This window comes from Plecotus auritus, assembly GCF_963455305.1.
Source record: "Plecotus auritus genome assembly, chromosome: 8".
Lineage (NCBI taxonomy): Eukaryota > Metazoa > Chordata > Mammalia > Chiroptera > Vespertilionidae > Plecotus > Plecotus auritus.
In genome coordinates this window covers 154376937-154392039 of record NC_137782.1, presented here as the reverse complement: position 1 = coordinate 154392039, position 15103 = coordinate 154376937, and the positions used below count along the sequence as shown (strand labels likewise).

The window sequence follows — 15103 nt, the reverse complement described above, 5'->3', positions numbered from 1 at the left end:
CGGCCTTTCAGCGATTACCTGCCAACCTCTTCCTGCTTGCACTCTCGGGCAACCTCTTCAGTCAGCCAAGAAAAAGCCCTGCCCAACGCACATCTCATAGTGTGTTCTTAGCCAAAAGGGTACCAGATGTGCAGGGGTGGACGAAGCAGTGAAAATCCATCACCACCCGTCAGAGAAAAAGGAAGAGGGCTTCTAAGGTTAACACAAAAACATTGCAATTATATTAGAAAACTGTTAGTATTTGTGAAATCAGTGGACACAAATCCCTGATACCGCTTATTGGCAATGAAGCAACTGGACAGAACTTTCTGAACTTTTAGCTTTATTCTTTATCAAATTAACGCCAACTCCAAATGCTTGCAGGAAGTGGGATAGGTATTATTTAAATGATAGTTCCTTCTTCCTTCTTACATCTCCCATCTTTCAGGGTCTTTCCTCTGACATCAGATTCAAGCAGTTCTACTTGACCCTCCTGACTTTCCCCTCAAATCTCCGTTTACAAGAAAATTAAGCAGGAAATAGAAGCTGTGGATGTGTTGGTCAGTTGTCTGGCCCTGATCTACTCCACCGAACTCTGTAACAAGGGGTAGGCTGGTTTTACTGGTAGTTTCCGTTCAATTATTGCATTCATGGCCAGTTCTCGGAATACCCACCACATCATCCACATGAGTCTGCAGTGCAGGATCAGGAAGACCCAAATTATCTTCTGCTCACTATTTATTTTAAAGCCAATCAAACCACCCGGGCACCTACAGATTACAGAAATGGAACTGGCAAAGGACGGTGAGATGATACCCACCTGAGTAAACTCACTAGCCTGTGCTGAAGGGAGAGGCCGCAGGCATGGAAGCATGCACTGCCTGCGTCAGACTGCCTGTGTGGAGGAAGCCTGCGGAAGAGAATCCACCACACAGGCCCGAGGATTCGTGCTGCAGCAGGGCAGCGGGTTCCCTGCGAAGAGCTATCCCCGTTTTGCTTACCGAGGAGAACCTGACTCAGAGACAAGGAATACCTTCGGCGCGCCCACTGGTCCGGTGCACGAGGTGGCCTAATCTCCTCCTGTTGATTGGCAGCTGGGGTTATTCCAAGGAACTCCTTGTCTCTCATTCCTCAGGGCCTGGAACTCCCTTCTATGTAATGCTTGCTGATTGAGAGCCTCAAAGCTAAGTAATTAATCTGTTCTAAGGCAGCATTAAAGCAACCACAATTTCTATGCACTGCTGAGAAAAGCACATCCAAATGCTTCTACACAACGAGATGATGCCAGAGCGTGACTTTCCTTATCTGACTATTCATCATCGAGGCTGCAAATTACTGTCCCGGCCCCCAACCTCGGGCATTCAGGCTTGGCCACACTCAGGAAGGCACTCTGTTTCCACAGTCTCTCTCCATTACCTTTTTTTTCCAATGAGAGTTTCCTCTTTGCTGCCTGACGAACTGGAACAGGTACTTTCAGGAGAAAGGCAGTGCGAGGTCATGTAAGGGACTCAAGCCCTTCAGCCTGAACTTACAGGACTAGAGTCAGGATCCTGTCCCATGTCAGAAAACACCCACCACATTCATCCAAGGAAGTGACTGGGGTAACGATCAGGCACCATGGCCACAAAAGGAAAGATGGGTTTAGGATTTAGGATAATGAAGAAGTTATTAAAAGGTCGTAAGCTGTCCCCCTGGGCCCTTTCCCCTACTTTGTTTTCCTATACAGAACATTATTTTTCTGTGCTGTACAATTTACCTAATGGTTCTGTTTATTGCCTCTCCCTCTCTAATAGGGCAGGGATCTGTCTCTTTTGCTCACTGATGGAGCTTTGGTTCCTCGAGCAGAGGCTGGCAGATGGACGATGCACATGACCGGCACCCTGAGTGAATACAATCAAATAGGGTCGTGTGCTGGTTCACAGAATCTCTTGACAGCAAATGTGATCTGGGAGGTGGGCCTTGGCACCTGCATTTAAAAATGTTCCGTAAAATGAGCCAATAAGTGTACCACTAAAATGAGTATCATACTGAAAAGCCAATGCCAGCGGTAGGTGGAGAAGAGGAACGTGTGAGCTCCTGGGTGGAGAACTGGTCTCCAGCACAAAGAGAGAGGCTGGGGCCTGGACATTTCCCAGCACCTGGCGGGTGGTGGGTCTTCCGGGACTTGCTGAATTTTTCTGGAATGCCAAGACCATCCGCTCTGTTGAGAGGGTCCTAATATTTTGGCCATTCTCAACAAAGCATATCTTCTTTTCCTTTCAGTACAATAAAAAGACATCCAGTTAAACATCAACCAAAAATCTCCTCAATTGCAAAGGGCCCATAAAAGGCAAAGGGTGTCCAGAATTTAACTTTAAATATATGAAATCTGCATACTGACATGGAAATATGGGCAGGAGGAAGAAAGCTGGAGAATGAAGAGTGTCTTCCGATCATAAATAAATAATGAGGAATTCAGAGAGCTCTATGGTAAGCCAGCCAGGATGGCCCCTGATTCATTACGCCAGTGCCAAGGGCACTATAAGGACCCGGGTTGGAGCATTTATGACAATAATGACTAAAACCACTGATTGAGCCCTCGCTTTGTCCCAGATGTTATACTGATTGCTCTGCACCCACTCTCCCTGACCTTTCTGACAATACAGCAAGGAGGCACTACATTGCCATTTTACAAGTGAGAAAAATAAACCTTCCATAAAAGTAAACTGGCTGAAGTCAGGCAAACATACGTGACAGGCACGTTGGATTATACCATAACGATTTCCCATATGGCGCACCTTTTCGTTTGCTTGTTTTCACTATGTAGGTGAAACTACTGCTCTGTGGTAGCAAGAGCTCCTTCGGTACTTAGTACGGACTAGCCTTCCTCCCACCTGAAGACGTGCTAGTTTGCACTATCTCATCAGAGCCTTTCATGTTCCCCTGCTGGTCTCCTGCCTCCCCAGACCCCAAGGAAGGGTTTTGTATGCACTCCTATGCATCCCATAGCAAGGAAAAGATGATCCATTTAGAGGGTCACAGCTAAAATCTGAGGTCTAAAATCACGCCAAAGTCATGTAATAATCTCAAGGTTTGTTCACGTGGTCAGGACAAAAGAAAAGAGAGAAGGAACTCTTAGCAGTGAGCCAGCAAAACTAAACTAAAAGAGGACAATGAGTAGAGCTGGGAGAATATCAAATTTTAGCATAAAACATTAATACTTTGCTCAAATAATAATAAATCAATATTTTTTGAAGAATTTCAATGCCGCTCACAGATGGCTTAGGGTTATGACATTAAACAATTTTTTTAAAAACTGGTAAGTTATCCAAAGAAATGGGAACACAACACATTCATTCACGGTCTTGCCTGCCAAGTATTTCTTAGACACTCGTGTGTGCCAGATACTGTGTTGCAAAGATGGGTAAGACAATATCCCCATTGAGGTTCACATTCTAGTGGGGGCGTTACAAGAGTCAAGGAGTGGGTCCCCTTTACGGAAGACAGAACTCTTCCGTTCCTCGGAATCACAGCAACGGGGAGGCTTCCCAGGCCTTCAGACAGTGCGGCCATAGGTGCACCTCGATGCACTCCAAGTGGACCACACAGTTCCCAGGCCAATGCACCCGGGGTCTTGCTTAGGACAACCAGAGTCCTAGAAACATCAGACCGCGCAGCCTCCAGTCCTGCAACGGAGAGACTCCAAGCGTAGTGAGCGCCGGAGGCAGGGCCTCAGAGCATCTCTTGTGTACCCTGTGGATCTTTCCGGGGCCTCGTGGTGGGCAATAATAATCATTTCAGATAGTAATTTGTTCACCATCCACTCTGTAGAGAAAGAACAGCCTTTCTTTGATGTCTGACCTTATACACTGAAAAAAAAAAAATGAGGTTGCATACCTGCATTTATATCTGAGTCACCAAAAAGATTTCCTACCTACATTTTCCCCACTAGCTTGATGATATTTCCACTTAAGAAATTTGTTTGTTTGTTTTGAGTGAAGTATAGCCCTGTCTATATTTTTAGTTCTAGAGAGCGAACCATTCATGTATTCATCAAGCAGTTAATGAGTGGCCTCTAGGTGCAAAGCACCAGACCAAACGCTAGGGATTGTGAAGATGATTAACACACGGTGTTTGCATTGCATGAATTTACAGTCCTCCAGTGACCATGAATACGGAAGAATGTGGAAAATCCCCCAAAAAGCGAGGACTGGAAGGGTGACCAAAGCTGGAGAGAGTAAGAGGACCTTTGGGATGGGAAGGAAGAAATGATGGAAAGCAATGCTTCTTCAACTTCAGTTCATGGAAGAATCACCTGGGAAGCACATCAAAACACAAATAAGTGGCCCCATCATCAGATATACAGTAGCTACAAAGAAGAAGCCCAAAATTTGAATTTTACCCAGTTTCCCAGTTGATTCTGATGTAGGCAGTCTTGGCACCTTGCCCTGAGGGAAACTGGCATAAAGGGTTGAAAGGGCAGAACTGGGTAGATGTGTCACAAAGGGCCGGGGGCATGTTTAGCCAGCACAGACTGGAGAGCAAAAGAACTTAAATAACGTACCTGATAGAAGGTGATGCCTAAACCATAGAGGATAGTGGTTGCTGTACTATCAGGAAGACGGTGATGTGAAATAGGTATCAGATAACATTTCCTTCTCACAAATTGGGACTCCAGGCAGCATCGAAACATGAAGCCCTTGGTGTATGCGTGTGATGTGTGTGTGTGTGGGGGGGGGGAGGGATAGGAGGGGGGAGGGCAGAGAAGAATGAACCCATGCAGGAGATCACAGCACCACCACCCCCCCCCCCAAAAAAAAAAAAAAAAAAAAAAAAGCAGACTAAAGCACAGGGAATAACTTACACCTACTTCATAATTTTGCCAAAGGTTAGTTCTGCCTTCTCTAAGTAAAAGCAGGTAAGGATTGCTAGGGCAATTCATGGACATGTGACAAAGGCCCAGCATGCATGGCGTTTTCAGAGACCTGCTTCCTAGGTTCCGTACACAAGTCCTGAGCAGAGGAAGAAAACGTGCAGCAACACGAGCCCCAAGCTAGAAGCCTTGGACGCTGAGGAGAGCTGTGCTCTTTAAATGACAGGCTCTTTATGGCTGTCATCTACTCCCCCACTCAGTTCCATTCAACGGCAAATCCTTGTGGTCACTCATTTTGCTTTCTAGACTACTCCCTGGGACTGGGGAAGTTTTAATACAAAATCCAATTTCAAGCTATGTGATAGGAACCTTTAGAATGCCTTTTCAAAAAAAAATCTTTTTAAACAAGGAACATGCTGGTTATGTGAGTAGAGGCTGGTGAATTTCATCAGCTTTTTCCCTGAGTCGTTAAGCTTCATCTTCAAGTAGATTGTTTTCAGGAGATGGAATCCTATCAAACTTGAGGTTTCTAAGTCTTTTCAATTTTCCTGCAAATCACAGTCCTTGAAAGAATAAGATGCTCTTGAGGAGAGCAAAAGTAGGAAGTGAACATAAATATTTCAAGAAGAACCTCAAGCTGATAGATGCTCAGGTAATGGTGACCTTTCATCAATATTCGATGTTACCATTTCCTAAAGTTCCTGACAACACACTCAGCGACATGGCTCTAAAGCCGAGTGTATATGCACACAGAACAAATTAATTTTTAAAATAGAAGCAACTTAGAAAGGAGCTAGCCACATTTTATTATTTAGAGGAATAAATTGAACGGCTTATGGGCAACCATGAAATGTTTACACAAATCTCTGAGCATAGTTTATGAAACATAAAGTTTCTCTACAAAATAAGGCATCTAGTGGGTATGCCTTTTAAGCCAACCCTATACTCGTGTAGTTAAGGAATTGTTTTAATATTGGCTTAAGTGTTATGACTTCAATGTTAATAACTATGCCAAGACTATGAGGTTATTGTCTTTCTGTGATCAGAAGATCCATAAGAGATGACCAATTAAAAAATGTAGAGAAAAAAGCCAATGAAGGAAGAAATATTAACCATTTCATCAACAAGTGAAGACAGTTACTTCTGCCTATTAGCCTTTGCTTAAGTAAGGGCTGTTTTCATCCATTTCTATGACTCACAAGAGAACATTCAATCATTCCAGAAATGTATATTATGTGTCTTGGCAATGTACAAAGCATTGGGACTACACCCATGAACTACATAGACCCAATCTTTCTCCTCTTGGAATTTATTATGTAGCTGGGAAGACAGGTAACAGGTGTTAATTTAATATTTACAAAACAGAAACATAATTATTAACTGATAAATGCTGTGAAGGAAAAAAAAAAACATCCTACCAGAGTAAGTAACAGAAGACCTGACCTACTAGTGCCGTGGTCGGCAAACCACAGCTCGCGAGCCACATGCAGTTCTTTGGCCCCTTGAGTGTGGCTCTTCCACAAAATACCACGGCCTGAGCGAGTCTATTCTGAAGAAGTGGTGTTAGAAGAAGTTTAAGTTTAAAAAATTTGGCTCTCAAAAGAAATTTCAATCGTTGTACTGTTGATATTTGGCTCTGTTGGCTAATGAGTTTGCCGACCACTGTACTAGGGGAATAGGAAAGGCTTTGCTGAAGAAAAAACATGGGAGCTGAAATTTAAGACACGCAGCAGGAAGCCAGGCAAAAGGTTGCTGGAGTGCAAGGCCTTGGGTTGGCAGTTTTGCAATGACCCTTCTCTGAAATGGGATTACTCACGACCTACCTTGCTAGATACACTGGGGTATGAGGTCATGTTTTTAGAAAGGACTGAAAGCAGCTTCTGTCATTTACATGAGACTTTTCCCCTCTGAGGTCACGTCATGCAGCTGCAGTTAATTGCATTCTACCACACTGCTGGGGGGCAATGTGGTGGCTAGAAGGGTCACTGGCCCCGGGGGCCAAAATAAATGAGTGCTGGACTAGGCTCTCATGGAGTCATGGGCCGTGGACAAGTCACGTTCCCTTTTCCAGCCTGATTTGAAAAATTGGGGAATTTTGCTAACAACCTGAAGCTGTGATATTCTAATCCCTCACTTCGGCATCCGAGGTCATCATCCATTCCACAGCACTGTTTACCTTCCCAGGTCAAGTGAGCTACCAAATGCAAAGTACCCAAACCGGTACCACATTTTCCTTTCTCAGGCCTTTCTCCCCGTCCTCCACGATCCATCTCAAAGGTCCAATTCCCCTTCATAAAACTTCTTTTATTGCTTGGAAGTCCATTCCCTAAACGTCATCCAACCTCGTCCATTCCCTCTTTTCCTGACATGAAAACTCAGGCCAGGATAACCTAAAACACTTTTCCAAAGACGCACATCTCCGAAATGACAGGGCTAGGCTCTAAATCAAGGTCTCCGGGTTTCTAGGTCATCTCTCTTCACGCAACACCCAACCAATTGAGAAGATTCCTCAAGCCCACTAATGTTGCCTTTGTATCTCTCACAATCTACCTGTGTGTCAGGAGTTGGCAAACTATGGCCAACGGGTCAAATTTGTCAAATTTACCCTGCTACCTGTTCTTATAAAGCCCATGAAATTAATTTTTACATTTTAAAGATTTGGGAAAAAATGAATAAACAATAATTCATGATGTGAAATTTTAAGATGTTCACATTTCAGGGTCAATAATGTTTTATGGAACACAGCATGCCAATTCATTTAAGTCTTGCCTATGCTTTCTCACTACAAAAGTGTTGAGTAATTGTGACAGACCCCCATAGTCCACAAAGCCAAAAATGTTATGTGGCCCTTTAAAAGACATGATGCATGTCATTGTGTATGTCCTTGTCTTCCTTAACCTGCTGTGGCAACCCCCACCGTGTAGAGGTACACAGACAGGAACAGGGGCTCTCTCACTACCTACCTATCATGTAATAAGAAACCATCCTTATTGAGCACTCATGTGCCAGGAACTGTTCCAAGTTTTACAAGTATTTATGTATTATTCCTTACAAAAACCCCATAAGGCTCTTTACTATTATTATTATTTCCACTTAATAGATGAAGAAAATGAGGCACAGGTGTTACATATACCATTTGCTGAATGCAAACAATGTTAGTCTGAGTACTCTAGGGTCCTTCATTTTATTCATCAATATCCTCAATCTAGAAGCAAAGTCATAGTTCTCTTTGCACTCTGGGAAGTCACTGTTATTCATCCGGAGAGTCCTAGGGCCAGAAACACAGGCACATTTCTGGAGCCTTCTACATTATCTAGCGGGGGGGAGGGGGGGGTGGGGATGTGACTTTGGTGAAATGACTTCAGAGGCATCAATCTGAATTCAACGACCTCCAATTTAACTCTTATAAAGTTATTTCATTTCATATGCCCTTCATATGCTTATTTAAAAAAAAAAATACACAAAGAGATGATATCTGTTGTCTTCTCCAGAGCAGCTAGCTGTGGTTCTAAGCAGGAAGAGGACTGGTGAGGAGGAGCCCTTAAAACAGGCCACTGAGAGCTGGCTGGACATCAGGCAGAAGACAGCGAGGAGTCAGGGGAAAAAGCCTTCAACTTTGCCCAGCACCAACTCACAAGGCTCAGCTCTAAGGGGCTCCCGTCCCCCAACAACTGAAAGGTAGATTGAGAGGTTTTGAGAGACACGTGCTGAATGACTGAGCACCTGTCCAAACGCTACCCCTTTACCCCAGCTGATGCTGCTCCCTCAGGGGCTCTACCACAGTCCCTGGGGGAAGTTCAGGTTTGCATGTAGAGTGAGCAATCAGACTGATTCTCTAAACCTGCTGCTGGATTGGATCCCACCCATGAGCAGAGCAGACAAAGAGAGTCCTAGGTACTGTGCTGTACGCGGAAGCAGCTGTGAAGAGCCGCAGACGCTCAAGACACTCAAGGGAGAAAGCACCAGAGCCATTCAGTGCTCAACACAGAATAAACAGCTGTAATGGCACAGAAATCATAACCATCCAACCTAAGAGAGGAGCAGGCGGGCAGGTGTCACTTGCCTGACCTCAGTCTGTTACAGCTTCTCTCCTTCAAGGCTGTGTTGGAAATTAATCATAACTTTTGGTTTCACGTGCAAAATACATCTGTGAGGTGGCTTATGGGACCATTTGTTCCAGATCCACAGCTCCCCAGGGCATGGTCCTGACTGTGACAGGCAGCGGATTTGAAAAGTCTGGAAATGGCCCTAACACTGCCCCAGGTTTGTCCTTGTCATAAATTAGCTGAGGCTGTTTATTCCCAAATAGCTAGACTTTATTTAGCGTTAAAGTCCCTTTCACTCTCTGAGCACAAACTAAAAGGCCTCCTCCTCCATGAAGCCTTTCCCAACGTTCCCTTCTTCCTTTCAACCCTATAGCACTTTGCTCATTAGTTGCAGCGATCTATCTCACTCGGCTAGGATTTACTTGTTCTAGCAAGTCAAAGTCAAAGGCTAACACAGGCCAAATGAGGCATGTGGCCAGTGGGCTGCGAGTTTGACATGCTTGTTGGAGACCATGACATCCCTAAGAACAGAGAATGTGGCACAAACATGTGGCTCTGAACATCCTCAAAAACTGGAACCGCCCCCTATTAAGTCTTGGATAAGTTATCTAGCGGAGTCATCATCTTCACCTCTAAACTGGGAAAATCATGCTTCCCTTGCAGGGCACTTATAAGCATTAAATGAGAAAGTGTGTACCTATTGCTTAGATTGGTCCCTGGAACATAGTGGGCGCTCAACAAATGCCAAATAACACCCCCGCCCCAGCCCCAACGTCCGTATTCTCTGAAAAGCCCGGCATACACTGAGTGCTCAATAAATACCATGGTTGGTTGAAATAAATTGCTGAATCACCCTCTTGTCTGTTTGACTTCATCTCACATTGGATTCAACCAGGCAATTATTAATTATGCTGACTTCACATACAATGACAACTACAAAGTGATTACTTTTTCTGTCTTTAAAAAAAAAAAGACGGATTCCACTATTTACATGTATTTTTCTATGTCTATTACTTATGCAAGAAATCACTCGTCTGCCTTGGTATGGTACATGCTTTCTAGGTTACTGGTATGAATATTTCAAAATGAAACAGGACAAGGCAGTCAAGATTTTACGGATATGGTTCACACTAGGGAAACCTATTTTGCCCATTTCTCCGAAGACTCTAAAAAGATTAAAGTTGCAAGAAAGGATCAAATTGTTGTTCCCGGTGCTGCTCCAGATGTACAACATCAGTGCTGGAGTTTATCTTTGCCTCTGGCTGCTCTGAGCAGCCCTGCTCCTAGGTTCCTCACACTTCCCCACCAGAAGGGCCCTCTGAGGGCACTGACTAGATGGCAACCTCGTTTCAAAATTCTTTCACTTCCTCTGCATCTTCCTGTGTCCCAGGCCCCCAGGACCTTTCTACCTGCCAGTTGATCTTATTAACCAATTGAAGTTGTACAAAAATGAATAAGATGTCAAAGGTTTGTGAGAATTAATGGTAGCTCCTTCTTAGGTAATATTGCCTTTTATTATAGCTCAACTGGGTAGAATTACTTATTCAAAGAAATGTTTCTGAGAGTGAGAATTTCAAATCCTATGTTGTGGATGGATAAATGCTTTGTACCTAGGGATGTTTTGCCCTCCTCAGATCCCTTCAGACTGCTACCTGTAATGTACTAGTTCTTGACCACAGACACATTTCCTTCACCTCAGGACTTTTCTTCTTCTTCTCCTGAAACTGGCTAGGAAGTTTCAGGCAATGAGAAAATATGATTGTGAACCTTTGTTGATCTTGTTGTTACTTACTTACTACACTCCCTTGGCTGGATAGATCAAAGGACAATCACAAACACAGATACACTAGTAAAACACTTAGGGTTCAATACAGAACTATCAGCAAAGAGAGCCTGCCAAAAACACTTGAGGCAGTAAGCGCTGTGAGAATATCTCCCAAGTTAACCCAACACATTGGGAAAGGCACTGACCTCCTCATTTGTATTCTGAACTGCTCTTGATAAAACCATACTGGGAAGAGTAACTGACCCTAGGAGTCCCCAGTTCAGAAAATGGGCTGTTTGATTTACAAACCCCAGTGAGACACTCATCGTTGATAAGTTTGAGTCTTCAAAATATGTATTATGTAAAATATATTTTGTGTGCGCAAATGAGAGGCTGAAGAGGGAGAGGGAGTCAGGAAGAGAGATAGAGGTACCTTTTTGGAAGAGAAATAAAACTGGAAATAACCCCATTGAACTTGATGAGGTCCCACCAGAGTAGCCCGAAGTCCAAGTCAAAATTTCAGGCAAACTCCAAAAGCTCACATTCCCAGAATCTATTCCCTTCCAATGGGTCTAAATCGCAAATGTGTCTCCAGGCCCTAGACACCCCTTTGTTCAGACAGAAAATTGAAAACAGCTTGCTCAGCAACCCTTTGGCTTGGTGAGCCACAATTACTACTGAGAATTCGAATCCAAATGATAGGCAGCTAAGGGAGTTCTAAATGATGCTTGGATGGGAGTCTGGAACCTTGGGAGAGTCAGGGAGAATATTTGCCACAAGAGGGAGCAGGAGAATTTGGTCAGATGGGAGACAATTTTGTAGAGCTTCTTTCTGGTGAGGGGTCTAACTATGAGGTCTGGATGAATTGGGAAGATGTTCTGGCAAGAGACATTTATCCCTTAGAAGACAAAATAAAATTTAAAAAGGAGGAAAGATCAGGAAGAAGAGAGAGATTGCGTGTTGATTCCTAAGTTCTTAGCACATGTAAAGCAACAATTTAATTTTCAGTTAAAAGCAACATACACACACTCTGCAAAAATATAAACGATGAAAGCTATGTGCTCTGCCCTCCTGTTTTAATTGTGTATTTCTTTGTCCTGATTTAATTTCTGTTTGTGTTGATCTTATCTAGTTCCATGCTGATGAGGAAGATGGCTTATTACCTACATGCTATCCTCCCTCTATCTGAAGGCATCATGGAGAAAGGGCTTCTCTCACTGAACTGCAACATGAAAATCAGATAGTAAAGCCCTAAAATTCACTTTCTTTGGAAGAAATGCATCCGTGAGTTAAAGGGATGCTGTAACTTGCTTTAGAGAGGGAATGCAACTTCACTGGATCTGCAGAGCTTTCCTCATCATTTATTTTGTCAAAGAAACACATGAAGTACTTAGAGGGAAGGAATCATGCGTTTACTTTGCAAGATAAATAAAAGTCTATTTTTGTCTGATAAAAACATGTTAAATATAGCTTGCTAACAAAATGCTGAAGCTTTCTTGGAATATTTTTTTCTCTCAAAACATAGTAAGCTTAAAAGAGCAATTAACGTAATTCTTGCAAATAGTCCTGTAGGTGTTAACTGACTACATTTCACCTTCCTTCTGTGATTTTATTTGGAGGTAAAATACTGCACTGCTATGCATTTTATTCCCCTTCATAGTCAGCAAAAGGGTTATCTAGTTCTCAATCTTCATCCAAAAAGATACAGTGGCAACAATTAAATAGTAACAGTGAAAAGTAAATAGAAAGATAGACAGTTTGATAGGTAGGTAGGTAAATAGGTGATAAAGTATTGCCTTCATATTCTTTTCATTCCTTCCTCTCCTCTTCCAACCTGGCTAAGCTTGCAAGACAGAGTAAATGAAGTCTGATTGTCATGGACACTTACATCCTTTGCAACGTCTGCACAGCTCAACAGTGAATAGTAGTTTACCTTTGTCTAGTTTTTTCTCCCCCCTTAGGAATTAAGCATTCCATATTCAATAAAAGACAACAGCCATTTTAGGGGGGGAAAGCATGAATCCTCTTATAGTAGCTGGGAGAAATCTTAGCTAAAGAGCCCTTGGATCCAAATGGAATCCTTCAAGCAGGCAGAATTTATAAAATGAAAACCATTTGAGTGAGAAAACACATCTTGCTTCTTGACAAAATAAATGAATCTCCGTCCCCCCTCCCCCCCACCACACACACACAAATGAAGCTAGCTCTCCCTTCCTTCCTCCTTTCACACCAGCCTCACCTCCCAATTAAAGCAAGTTTGGCAAAACCCACAAAGCTAAATCCAAGTAGCACAGGATTTGAAAGAGGAACCTAAAGACAGTCATTCCAATTTTTGCTTTGTTTTCTTATCTGAAATGAATGAAACCCTTAGATACATTTCCTCCTTTCTCCACTTGCTGTAGGAATGGCTTTGGAAGAGAAAGAGAAAGCAGCTTGTGAGGGGGGAGGAGTGTGTGTGTGTGTGCGTGTGTGTGTGTGTGTGTGTGTGTGTGTTGGGGACATGGGTGGGACCTACACTTTGTGAATCCCCTCCTGGTTGCTCCCAAGGTTTCCCGTAGGAAATCTTCACGCAGAAGCTGGAGTGTGGATGTCCTATTGCTCATATTTGGAAATACTCAAGCTCTGCCTTTAACCAGATCATATCAGAGTCTCTCCCTACTCTGCCAGCTCCTCCATGATCCAGATGCCTGTACTGTCTTTGCCATAGCTGTCATTGTTTAAAGAGCTTCTTCCACTACACCTCCTACTGATATCCCTTTTTCTCTTTTTAGTCTTTACACCTCCAGCAGGACAAAGTTTGTATTGTTATATTCACAACCACCAGTGGCTGACTAGCAGGAGTGAGACAGAGCCACCAGCAAGGAAGCCAGGCTAAGGGGGGGGGGGGGGGGGGGGGTAAAATAGATACCTAGTGCAGAGCACGACTTTCTTTCCAGCGACTGCAGGCACCATGCACATCACTCTCTTAAAAAAAATTCTTCCTTAAATGTGATCACTCTGCCCTTAACCCACCCACTGCCACTTTGTCTGGAGAGGGAAATATGAATTGCCAGCCCAAACCATTCATCAGTCAACAGAATCCAAAGAGGGTGGGGGAATTTGAAAATCAAGGATGCACACATTCTGTGTTTTTAAAAAGCATCGCCTGGGCGGATTTGGGTTCTTTAACCTACTGTCCACCCATAAGACCTCCCTCTTCTTCGTTAAGGTGGAGCCAAGAAGGGTATCCTCACATTTCAGAACACAGACCATTTCCCTAAAGCCCCAGAGGCAGATAATGGAGCTGCAAAGTTCCCTTCCAGTCTCGTGGGGGAGATGCCTGTGTGTGCAGAATCCACAACGCACACCCAGCATAGCGCTCAGAAAGGGGGGCCCTTCAGCCCACTCCCCTCTGCGTGTTCCCCTTGTCAGTCCCCGGCCCGGGCCACACCTCCCTCTGCTCCGCAGTCCGTGGTGAAGAAGCACCCAGCGCCCGCCAGAAAAGAGGGCGCTCGCAAGTGTGGCCTTGGGGAAGACCCCCGGGAGTACCAGGAGCGGGATGACCTCGGAGCCCCGTTAATGGGGATGCCTGGACCCGGCAGCGCTGCAATCCGGGTGCATTGAGACCTTCGCGCCCTCAATCCTAAGAGCCCAGTGCGGTGCAGGGTGCAGCATCTCTCCCGGGCAGCCCTTTCTTCCCCGGCAGCCGGCACTGAAGGCGAGGCACACTCACACCCAGACACACGAGCCCGAGCAATCTCACTCCCCAGAACCCCGGACACCCGGAAAATATGTGCGCGCGTACACACACACACACACACACACACACACACATTTAGGAGCCGGTCCTTTGTCAAAGCGGCGGGAAGTGTAGCCTTAAGAACAACAAATGGAAAACAGTTGGCCGTCTCGGACCCAATCCCTCTGGCTTGCCCATCATAAGATCCTACCTGGTTTGCGGGAGCGTGGATGGACCGTCCCCCGTTCCTCCACGCGAGTAGGCAATACCGCGCACGCCCTCCTTTTAAATCGCTCTCGACCAGAAAGAGGTCGCTCCCATCTTCAGGGGAAAGCTCGAAGCCGGCGGCGGCGGGCAGCTCCCGCGCAGGGCAGGCTCCCGTGCAGCGCCGGCGCGAACAGGAGCGGCGGCGGCCGGCAGCCGGTGCGCGCGGGCGGGAGGCAGGCGCGGAGGCCGGGAGGCTGGGAGGGCCGGGGCCCGGGCGGCGCGCGCGCTCTCCTCCCCCCGCGCACACCCGCCCGCCCGCCGCCCGCCGCCCGCCGCCCGCAGCCTCGCACTGGCTCACTCGCGCGCTCGGCCCCGCCGCCGCGGCCCGCCGGGTCCCCGCGCCCCGGCCCCCTGCGCGCTCCCCGGCGCCCTGGGCTACCACCTGGCAGTGGAGCCGGCGCGTTTCTGGAGCGCCAGCCGAGCGGGTGGGGAGCCCTTCCAACCTCCCGGCCTCTGCCACTGAGATTTTTCGATTT

At 45.5% G+C, this 15103-nt stretch overlaps 1 protein-coding gene across 8 annotated transcripts in view; it reads right to left on the bottom strand.

The window, feature by feature from the left end:
- Positions 1-14793, bottom strand: part of SLC8A1 (solute carrier family 8 member A1) — a 308637-nt gene extending 293844 nt beyond the window's left edge. For 4 of the 8 annotated variants that reach the window (XM_080686583.1, XM_080686585.1, XM_080686584.1 and 1 more), the window contains exon 1: positions 14572-14793. The gene's annotated coding sequence lies outside the window, so the exon portion shown is untranslated. The remainder of the gene's footprint in view (positions 1-14571) is intronic. The other 4 variants (XM_080686587.1, XM_080686589.1, XM_080686588.1 and 1 more) reach the window with 1 other exon arrangement.
- Positions 14794-15103: the final 310 nt, after the last annotated feature.